The sequence below is a fragment of the Diadema setosum genome, chromosome 15 (assembly GCF_964275005.1).
Source record: "Diadema setosum chromosome 15, eeDiaSeto1, whole genome shotgun sequence".
NCBI lineage: Eukaryota > Metazoa > Echinodermata > Echinoidea > Diadematoida > Diadematidae > Diadema > Diadema setosum.
Window position 1 is genome coordinate 22,505,988 of NC_092699.1, and position 12,395 is coordinate 22,518,382.

Below are 12,395 nucleotides of genomic sequence, written 5' to 3' on the forward strand. Positions count from 1 at the left end.
TCTTTTATCCTTTTGTCCACACTGCGTCAGTTGTCTCCTGACAATTTTAAAGGGAGCTGAGGTGTGCTAGGGTATATTTTACCATGGAAAGAAGTTCTTTTATCCTTTTGTCCACACTGCGTCAGTTGTCTCCTGACAATTTTAAAGGGAGCTGAGGTGTGCTAGGGTATATTTTACCATGGAAAGAAGTTCTTTTATCCTTTTGTCCACACTGCGTCAGTTGTCTCCTGACAATTTTAAAGGGAGCTGATCGTCACATGTTGTGGTATTTGATTGAATTGATCTTCACTTGCTACCCACATTTGAAACTGAGTGTGGCATAGGCCTGCCAGAATAGAATGGCCAGGATGTCAGCGAATTATATGCACTAAAGTGTATGCTTGTCGGCAACAGTCAACTCCAGTTTAGTGTGATTTTTTTTTTCTTCGCCTGCATACAATGTATGTGCTGGGTCTTATGGATTACTGTATAAGCTGTTATTTTCGCGAGGGTTTAATTTTTACGAATTTCGCGAATCACAGTTGGACCGTGAATTTCGCGAATCACAGTTGGGCTGCGAATTTTAACAACACGTGAAAATGTCACCATATGCTAAGGTAGTATAGTGCGCTTATGTAGGCCTCCGAGTCAGTTCGTGAAAACAACATCTCGCGAAAATGTCCGTGACCTCATTCGCGAAAATATCTGTATGCGAAAATAACAGCGTATACAGTATGAGCCAAGCGCATTTACACTGTTCATGATCGATTCAAATTTTGTGAATCACTGTTAGGCCGCAAATTTAACAGCACGTGAAAATATGACCACCTGATCTTGATTACATTTAATATTTACAGACAGGTATTTGATAGTGCACTTACTATATCCTTGGTATCAAAAAGCAAAAACATCTTGGGAAAATGTCTGTGACCCTATTCGCAAAAATATCTGTATGTGAAATTTGCGTCCAGCCGAGCAAACTTCGCCCCAGGTTTGAGCAATAGGAAACAGACAGAGGGTTATCCAGTGTTCCCAGAGAGCTTTGCACGAAGTATGAACTGTGTTTGCTGTGGTTTAATGAGGATGATTTTACTGTGGGTTAATGGGGATGGTTTTACTGTAGGCTAGGAGTGTTTTGTAAAAACTCATAACCATTGTTTATTTGGCAACTAATTCATTCCAGTGCTTCTAAATTTGTGACTCTACTTTTTTATTGTTTTTTCTTTTATATCAAATTGATTATTGCTGAAACCCAAGGTTAATTTAGATATAGTACAAATTAAATGGACCAAGGAGTATTACACTATCAATTTGTTTAATATTGATTTTAATAGTGGTGATCTCCACAGCTACAGTGTAGCCTTGTAGTGTAATAGTCACCACACTATGTAGAAAACCTTTCGAGAAGTGAAATACTGTATGCATTTTGGCTGCTGCTAACAGTTCAGGGGGGCATTTCATAAAGCGTTTTGTCAGATTTTTTTTTTTTTTTTCTGACAAACTGTTATACATTGTATGCTACTGAAATCCTCGCATCTGATTAGCTGAAAGCAAATTTTCTGACAAATTTGTCGCAAAAAATTACCCCCAGGCTCCATATCAGGAAGATCTGTAGCATTGTTTTCCTACCAGTGACCAGCATGTAATTTTGACACTTAAAGTAACAGTTGAACATTTTTACCTGTGTTCAAATTTGAAAGCCTCCCTTATGTATGATATAAAGCATTTTCAATTTCTTTCAGAACCCGCAACTCCAAGCGTTTGTATTTCTCGAAACATCATTTCATTTTATGGTATGTAATCCAGTAATCAGTCAAATCACTGATATACATTAGTACAAACATTTTGTATTAGTACAACATGTTATGTACCTACTCCATTATGGTTCATTTATAGTAAGGTTGTTGAAGCAGTAACATTTGCATCGATATCAGTTCAGATAACATCTGTAACATCTTGCTAACCACTCTCCCGACTGTAATATTTTATTGTAGTGTACATGTGAACATTTTCAAATAGTTAGTTTACATGCATACCGGTTTACAGTAGGCCCCACATGTCATTTGATGTAGCACATGTCATGCTAAAAATTGTGGTGTATGGTGGAGATTTTTCCCCCATCCACCATCTAAACAGCAGAACTATCACGGCATGCATTCTGTTTTTATATTGCCTTCACTTCTGAGGCCAAAAGTTTGTTGACCTGCATTGTGCATTGGCCCGCATGAACCAGCCTCCAAGAGTTCAGGCGATTTTGTTATGATATAGATTGGCCTAGCCTCCATACTAAAGCTTATTTCTCCTGAGGTTATTCAATTGCCTCAATACTCTACTGCTGGTAGTATCCTTTTTATTAAATATGCAATGTCAAGGGGAGATGATATCTATGTACCTTGCAGTTTGTCCCTCCCTGTTTTGAGGGCAGTCTGGAAGAAACTCCTCAAATCAAAAAGGCTGATATGAAGCCCTTTTCTGAATAGGAATATAAGAGGTGAAATCAGTTTTCAGCCTGGAAGAGAGGCTACAGCGTGAGGTCACTACCCGTATTTGCCGAGATACCCCTGTTTTTCGCAGAAATGGAGTCTACCATATTGTGTGCAGCGGAGCATTTGATTTGTATTCCAGGTAGTATTTATGGTATGAGGTTCTGATTATTAAAGATTTGACAAAAAAAGAAAAAAAGAAAAAGATATCAGATGTGAGTATGGTGCATTGACCACAAAAAGCAATCACGAGTTATTGGCTATAAATGAGATGGGAGTGAACTAAATGTCAAGTGTGCTAGCATATTGAAATAACTGACGGCATGTCAGAATCTAAATTGAGTGAGGCAAATGTTTGTGTCAGCTCAGCATTGTATGCAAATAGTATATTATCATTGTCTGAAAAAAAGAAGAAGAAAAACAGTTATCAATTAAAATGCACAGCCCTTGTTACTATTCAGATCAGTGTGTTTGTACTTTTTTTTTTGGGGGGGGGGGGGGAGATAGGAAAAAGAGAATGAACAAAAACACAATGTCCTATCTCAATCTTAGTGAACACAGGTCACTAGACAATTAGACACCGCAAACCACAATTCTTTTTGATGATATACAAAGTACATACAGTACATTGATTGATATGCTCACAAACAAGATTAGAAAAGAAAATTCAGCCATAGACTGAGATAAGTGTTGAATTGAACCAAATCGAATTGAAACAGAATCTTGGATGAAGCTAACATTGATATATACAAAATGTACATTCTTTTATCTGTGCCACTGCCATGTATTGACAGCACAATGTAAAGTCAACACTGCACATTGTAGATTCCTTGAGATAGACGCATTGGCTATGCGGATGTGACTAGTGGAGGAAAAAGGAGAAAAAAGGACAAACTTAAACAGGTTTTTCTGAAAGGGAAGGAAATCCGTGTGGAGAATGGTTTTGCCATGCTGCAGTCACACATGCATGCACGTACATGTACACTACAATTTTGAGCCTTTTTTTTTTTTTGCTTAGATTGGTTTTCCATTCACTTTTATCGCACAGCGTATCCGTCTGTTAGCTTGTCCATTTTTCCAGAACATGCAGGCTGTGATATTTTGTTTTGAAAGGGTATGATACTCACATAAATGTAGTACTGTGCCATCATTTGTTAAAACTAGACTGTAGATTATTGTAAGTCTATATGTCAGGTTGTCTATAGATTAAGAGTTATATTCCCATTACCACGTTGCTACAAACGTATTCAGAATTGGCATTTGAGAGATGAGTGTTGGTACATGATGAAATGAATCCATTCTCAAAGCATCGATAAAAGTTTGGAAATACCAGAAGTAAAACAAAAATGCAGTCAAACCAATTCAAAAGTGGACACTCCAGATTAAAAAAATGGCAGGAAAAAAATAAAAAATAAAGAGGCCTTTTAGACAGGTGGCCACTGTAGACATGTACTGTATGGAGTTAAGTTTATTTGATCATCTGATACACAAAAGAATGCTGAAGTTCTTAATACATTCAATTCATTGATGCATTGTAATTAAATAAAAAAGGAATGTAGTCAACTATTTCAGTCTTGTCTTCATTCTATCAAGTTTGTAGATATTAGAAACATGGCTTCAGAAGCTCCGTAATTTAATTACAGGGTGACATTCAAAAACTCCAGTATATAAAAGGGAACTCATGGTGACATATTGGGCAGTCAATATCTAGAGTGTGGCCACCATACACAGGAAATTAATGTTGACCACATCACACGCAGGGAGCAAAGGATTTGGCCATGTTAAACAAATGTATCAATAATTTGGGGCATTAATGGCCACATGAAGCAGGTGGCTGCTATGTAGATAACGTGTTGTTAGAGGGAAAAAAAAAGGGGAGATGCTATTAGTCCCACATACTCATATCAATGTTAGTGTTTCTTAGGTGTGTGAAAAGTCTTCACAAAGTTCTTTTGAAAACAGATATGTTGTTGAATGACAACCTGTAGTTGCTTTAAACAAATGAAATTATGCTTCTGCCTTCCTGTGTGAATCCATCATAGGCCTATCTATATATATCTATATCTATTTATCTATCTATCTGTCTATCTATCTATCTATAACTATCTATCTATCTATCTATCTATCTATCTATCTATCTATCTATCTATCTATCTATCTATCTATCTATCTATCTCGATCTCTCTACATGTATACATCATGATAACATGTAGAAGCTAGAAGATAATGTTCTCTTACTCAGCATGTCAGATCACCCCATATGTTAAACCTCATCTGAGGTAGCAGCTGCTAGACCACATATTCTCCAGCAGTTTCCATGGCTTTATCACCTATTGAAACCACTGGAGGTGTCTTTATAGGTGTAGTTAGGTTACAATCTGAAGTGTCTTGATGTCACTTCACACCCATCAAATTACAACCATCAATGATTATGACACAGTTATCAGGTAAAAATTATTTGAAGCTGCAAGTAGCTTGCAAGTCTCTGTTCCAGACCCAACAATGCTTTGCATGAAAAGGCTTGCAAGTGGTGTAAAACGAATGTTCGCGTGCATTCTAATTTCGCAAATTTTGCGAGAGCCAGATTCGCAAAATTAAAATGCACACAAAGGTTCTTGTCTACACTATACCCTGTATGCATTGAATGTCAGTGGCAATTCATGAAGACTTCATGCAGCGAAAAAGGCCATTGGCTCCAATTCGCGAAAATTTCATGCTGCGAATATATCATGTTTTAGAGTACCTTGCAAGTCTCAGATCTAGACTTGACGATGCTTTGTGTGGAAAGACTAAATGTGCTCAGAGCAGTGTCTTACAGCAGGTTGAACTCAATTAATGTCCCGGGTGGCGAACTACCAGTAGATCACTCACCACTGCCAAGTGAAACTCAATGCGGAAGACACAAGACTCGGCTCTCCATCGATAATGTAAACAGCGGATGCTCCAAAACAACACACAGAACATGCCAGCACAGAGCATGTGGAAACGAATATTACAGACCTCCCAACTGACACGTGTTATAATTTGTGTGGCTGTGTTGCATTGCAGAACCAGGAATTGAGACATGATAATTAGCTTAGCCTCAATCCTATTTATTCTTCATGTAAACCAGAATACACTGAAATTGGAAGAAACAACTGCATTACATTTAATGGGTTTTAAATGAGCAGGGAAAAAAGCTTGTGCCAGCTCACGTTATTACTTGGTAGTGATGACAATATGACATGCAAAATAGATAACACACATGTAATGATACACAGGTGTGATATAACATTCACGTCGGAATCCAGGCTAATTTAGCTTTTAAAGGGAGTCGTCTCTCCACCAATTTCCAGTGACTTTAATGTGTAAGTATTTAACGTCACATGTACGATGTGCCAACTTATACGTGTGAGGATTAAAAGACTCACATAGATAAAACCTCCAATGACATGTATGCAATCTACTGCATGTTTTCACTTTTGAACCCGATGAGGACGGGCTTATTTTTCTGTAACACATACCAGTGTGTATTTCTCAAAGACACCTGCCCGAGTATACTAGGGACTCATCTTCATCAATGGGTTAAGTGTCATATCTGTATTAACTTTTCTCTTGATAAGGGATGATACAGTGAGTACTTTAATCTCATTCCATCGCTGTGATTCTTGATCACAAATTCCACCAAATTTTGCAATTGATTGTCTCAATGAAGTCCAGATTTGTGAAAAAAAAAAGTGCACCCTCCCCCCCAGTAAATTATGCTTGCAAAGTACTGTACATGACATGGCCATACAGATATGTGCGGTATGAGAATACCAGTAGCTTTTCTAAAATATGTTATCCAACTCTTAATGTGCTTACCGGGGAAAGACAGAATTTCTTTTCATTTTTTTCTGAATGCCATGGAGTCTCTGTGGGAAAAGAAAAATGTTGCAGTGCAAAAAGTTGTGAGAATGCGTTTATAAGTGAATTTGTCACTCTGTATCATAACATATGATATACACACTGCAATATTTTCATTAAAAAAAAAAATCATTTGTGTTTCTTTGTCAATATAAATCATATTGATGCTAAAACCAAACTATGGAAGGACTGTTGTGCTGAGGTCAAACATTTTGATGATGTCATCATGTACACAAAAATATGTTTGTAAATTTAAGAGAGATACAGTGCAATTCATATGAACTTATGTTTCTTGAATGGCTCATATTATACTGTATATATATATATATATATATATATATATATATATATATATATACTGTATTATTATCATTTTTTTAAAGAGACATATTAAAACGGCATATGTCTGTGGAAGCACTGCAAATATGTAATTCCTTTATCTTGTGATACTGTAGTGGTTATGGGTGAACTATGAAGTTTTGTTTGATATGAAGCTGAAACATGGGGGAATCATGTGTCCCACTTTCCCTGCTGGCTCAGTCGTTCTCCAACCTGACCGCCGTCCATGCCAGAGGGGGAAAAAAATAGAAGGAGAAGAAGAAGAGAGAATCGAAAAAAAAAAAGGCAAGGGAACTGTCTCTCGGAAGTCTCTCGAAATGAAAGGTTTCCTGAAATACGCTGGGGGATGGGTGCTTGCCGGTTCAGACGCGAGCAGGGTGCTGATGTACAAGTTAAGTCTGTTGTTAACTTTGTCTGTCTTCTGCTGGATCTTTACTTAACCCTCTCTGTCCCAGGGACTTTTGATAGTCTGTAAAATGTTATAGGGTTTTCTGTTCTAATCGGCACTCACAGCACAAAAAGGGTTAAAGGTCCAGTTTACCTTTGGGAGCAGTGATTTTAAAAATGTTCAAGACATCACTTTAGATGCATATGTGTAGGTCCGTTGTATCACAAAACATCTTACCATATAACATTTTCACAAAAAAGCCTAAAATATAAGGAGATATCAGTATTTTTCTCAATAAACCATAACTGTAGACGGTTTAATCTGGAAGCATTCTTATTATAACTATTGTTCACATTTTGTGAACAATACTTAACATCGATTATATGGATTCAAATTTTTACTGTGGCTGTTTCTATCCATAACTAACATTTTAGAGCTATTTAAAGCACTAATGATGATTTTTTTGTTTCATCTGCAAATGGTAAATTATGCCTTTAAAGTAGATTTTGTCCTTACATAGGTGTTTGTGTGTGTATGTGTTAGGATATATGTGTGCATTATAATGTATTGATAAGTTTGGTATTGGTGATAACAGGCATTGTTGATTTGATGAAGAGATGATACGTTGCATCATTGTCTCACACTTCTCCCACAGGTTAGTTTGTACCCATTAAGGACGAGTCCCAAGTATACTCGGGCAGGTGCCTATGGGAAATGCGTGTTGTAGCAAAATCAGTCTGTCCTCAAAGGGTTAAAAGGAATCTTGGTCATTTTCAGTTAACTATGAATGAGCAAATGTAACACATCCTCATAAATAATTGATAAAGTATAGTATCAATTATACCAATACTCCGTAGGAATGACTTGTTGTGAGAGATGTTTTCTTTTTCCTTTTTGAAAGCATCTCTAAAGAGAGAAGGAAGTTTTATGTGGATTTGTGTAAATGCCATAGAGAGACAGGTATGGCAGGGACATTACCTCACATGCAATATTGTAATTTCGATATATTCAGACCAGTGTTAGTGACTGTTGTAAAATTTGTAACTCCATGACTTTCATATTTTTTGTCAGGTTTTCTAAAGATAGATTTTTCTGTGTTTTCATCGGGTAAAGCAACTCCATAAGTTAATTTGATTATCATTATTATTACAGTGTTACTTTTATTTCAATATCTACAAAATATTTTATCATCATTCTGTTCTGTGTATAGAGATACTATTGTAGCATTTTGTGTACTGTATGGCATTGCTGTTGTCATTACTATGAATTTTAATTCTATCTTACTATCATGATGATATACATAGTATACGTGTATGGATATCATTATGATGTAAATATGATCATGGTCACATGATCAAGGGAGCAATTCTCAAACTGCTAGAATGATATTTTGTTTTTGTTTGTTTTTCAAGTCACAGTTTGCTCTCATTTTTTACCTGTTTGTGCATGGAAATTAATATCTTGTATTGCATTTTTGTTTCACACTGACAACAGCCCAATAAAACAGAACACACATACCCTGTGCTGACCTCCTTGTTTCAGCGAGTGAAGTTTGATAGCTTTGCTGGTTTATCCTTGGACTTCATCCATAAATAAACAATCTAATCACTGACATTAACTTTGTACTGGTAAGGAAGGGGAGGGGGGGGGGGGGTGGTAACCTGCCCAGTAAGCTTTAATGGAGTATCTGTGTGAGGATGTCAACTGGATCTTGATGTGAATGTGAGGGCCAAAACCTGGCTCGTCAGGGGTGCTAAAAATAATGAGAGGACAGCCAGTTTTGACTGACAGTGCGTGCCATTGTATCAACAGTGATAACCCATATTTCACACGGACAGGAAGTGTTGTGCAGCTATAAGAACCATGCCAGGCGCGCTGCGCGCTTTGTATACACAACCAGAACTATCAGTACAAATGGGAGATTTAAAGTGAGAGAGCCCTCTAATTTCAAAACTATTATACCTGAAAGAGTTTCAGTCCGAAGTTGTCTTGCATCCAGAAGTGGTGTTAACTAATTTTCATTTCTGTGTATCTGACCACTCAAGAAGACCACTTTTGTGTGTTGTGTTTGTTAAAAGAAAACTTAAAGATACTTATTGTTATTGAGAATAAAAGCATATTTAAAGAGATATTTTCATGAGTCATTGCCAAGTAGGTTAAACCAAATTTCTGGAGTACCTACATTTATGCCCTTCTGATACTGGATATCATCAATGGACTCAACATGATAATTTCACAGATAATGAGAGTGTGTGTAGTATGCAGTATAAAGGCCTCTGTGATTGAAGGATCTGTTGACATCAACAGTAAATGCTATCCCCCATTCTACACCAAACAATGTTTATATTGTGTGGATATGCAACATTCAAGACTCCTTTTTGTGCCTAAATGCTCGCATTTTGAGATGAATGGATGTATACTACTAGAATATATGTCAAAATGATCATTCAAGCATCTTAAAATAATATTGCATATATTTGTATGCTCGTTTTTACATGTTTGAATGGTCTCACATGTTGTAGTTGTATGTATAGTTATATGCATCTTCTGGGAGCTTGTATTATGTGCAAGCATGGCTCTCAGAAACATATTTGTGCATAAATTAGGCCAGAAATTAACCCTTTCTATGCCAGGGTCTCCAGACAGTGTGAATAAGCTATGAGGTATTCTGTGCCAATCAGTACTCAAAGCACACAGAGGGTTACTCACCATGCATAGTATGCTTTCTAAAGATACTGTGATAATGATGGTTTGAATCCATGCCATGTTTTGATTTCGACTGTACTTTCACTTGCTGGGAACTTGTTTAGTTTTGTGTCGTTGAAAGCTGTGGTTCCACCTATATTATCATATTGATAGAGGTGTCTTGTGTTCACTGTTGGAAGCAATACATTTAGTGCAGCTTTAATCAGATTTAGAAAAATTATTGGCATAGTTTATGGAGATGAAATCATAAAGCAGAAGAATGCAGGGATGACTTGAATAATGCAAAGAAATGCATATTTTTGTGTACTTCACCTTACATAGGCACACACACACACACACACACACACACACACACACATGTGACAGCACCTGCAGGTGGATCAGTGATTTTCAGGAGGGATGACCTGGGATTGTTAAGGACATTATTTACCATTTGCAGATGAAACAAAAACCCAGCTTTAGTGCTTCAAAATAGTTTGAAATGTGAATTAGGGATATGAATAACCAATGTAAAAATTTGAATCAGTGTAATCAATGTTAAGTATTGTTAAATATACAAAATGTTAACAACAGTTATAATTGTTTTTGGACCAAACTGTCTACAGTTATGATTTATTGAGAAAAATATTGGTATCTCCTCATATTTTAGGCTTTATTGCAAAATTTTGATATGGTAGGATGTTTTGTGATACAACTGACCAGCACATATACGTCAAATGTGATATCTCAAACATTTTTTAAATCACTACTCCCGATGGTAAACAGTACCTTTAAGGAACTAAACCAGAAAGAAACCATTGACCAGTATTAACACTCTTAAATTCTACTGCAAAGTATCACATACAATGTAGCTTTTTTTGTTGTTATACATTGATAGGGATAATGATTAAAGGGACTGCACAGTACTGGTTGAGGTGGGGATTCATGTTTTGAACATTCCTAAGTGAGATAATGAAAAGCCTCTTATGAAATATGAAAGAGCATGTTATTTTAAAAAGGATTCAACGTTTATTTGATGAAAATTGGTTTTCAAATGGCTGAGATATCCAAAAAAGTGCTAATAATAAAAGGCGACATGCCACAACTTTATCAGGATCTCTTTGTTTCACCTTGTTTTTGGATATCTCAGCCATTTCAAAACCGATTTTCATCGAATAAACTTTTGATACCCCTTAGAACTGCATGCTTTTTGACATCTCATAGAGTGGTTTCTGAATATCTCGCAAAATGTTAAAAGCTAAATCTTCACCTCGACCAGAACTGTACACACCCTTTAAACAAGACAAAAAACAAAACAAAACAAGAAACAAGAAAAGTAAGTCAGTGTGGAGTCAAATCCTGTTGTATGTAGAAAATCCTCAGACAGTGTGTACAATGGTCGACCTTTTACATGACTGCTGAGGAGCCAGACATCTTAATGTTGCCTTGTACCGTATCTGGTCGGGATGTAAATTGGCTCGCCAGCCTATTGGTGTGTGTATCTTGGCGAGTCTGATTGGATTAAATGATTTGCTCGATGCAGAATGTTGCTATAAGCACGGTCCACGATATGTCATAGTCTGGCCAAGGGATATTTACACGCACTGTAATGAATACGACATCCTCCAGACCCTTGTAGTGCACTGGAGCAATTTCCACAAAGATCTTTCTCTAAAGTGCATTTTGCATTGATAATACACACTTTTGATATTTGAATACAAAGATCATGAAAATAAGACATTCCTTTTTTTTTTTTAGGCAGAAGCTGTTGTGCCAAACTGAAGTCATTACTTATCAAAGTAATATCATAAATGACAAAGCAGGGTATTCAGAGACAGTAATCAACATTTTGGGTGATTAAATAAAATAATGTAGTTTGCGTGTTAATCAGTATAAAGAGCATAAGCAGTATCGATATTTCCATGCTTGTGATTAGCTATGACACTCTCAAACAATCTTACAAAAACAAGTGAAACCTGTGAAAGGATGATATGGTTTTGTTTTTAAGATGGGGCTTCAGGTTTTTAACTTCTTGTGAGATAATGATCGAAACCTCTTTTGAAATATGAAAGAGCATACAATTCTAAGAGCAATTCAAAGCTAATTTAAAGAAAATTGATTTTGAAATGGCTGAGATATCCAAAAACAAAGAAATCGTAATAAAAAGTGGGACCCAACATTTAATAGGGCCACTTTGTTTTACTTTGGTTTTGGTTCTGTCAACCATTTCAAAACCAATTTTCATTAAATAAACTTTGAATCACTCTTAGAATTGTATGCTCGTTCACATTTCATAAGAGGTTTCTCATATCTCCCCAAAAGTTAAAAGTTGAATTGCCCATCTCAACTAAAAATATACTATCCCTTTAAGGTGATATGTGTTCTGGACACACACACACCAGTTACAATGTTTACTGACCGATGATAGTGATCGAGGAATTTGACAGGCAACCTATTTGTGTAGGGTCATGTTGTATGTTTGTTGAAACTGGCGGCCAGGAAGGAAGCATGCAAGCAAAAAATGAGATAAAGAAACAATCAAATGAGTTGTTCTTGCAGTGAGACTAGGCATGAATCTCTCATTCTTCAGTTTTAAAGTGTTTTGTTTTGTTTGTTTATGTCCCATGATATGTCAA

General features: G+C 36.4%; 1 protein-coding gene across 1 annotated transcript in view; it reads left to right on the top strand.

The window, feature by feature from the left end:
* Positions 1 to 12,395, top strand: part of LOC140238815 (uncharacterized) — a 123,528-nt gene that overhangs the window by 41,611 nt on the left and 69,522 nt on the right. The window lies entirely within an intron of this gene.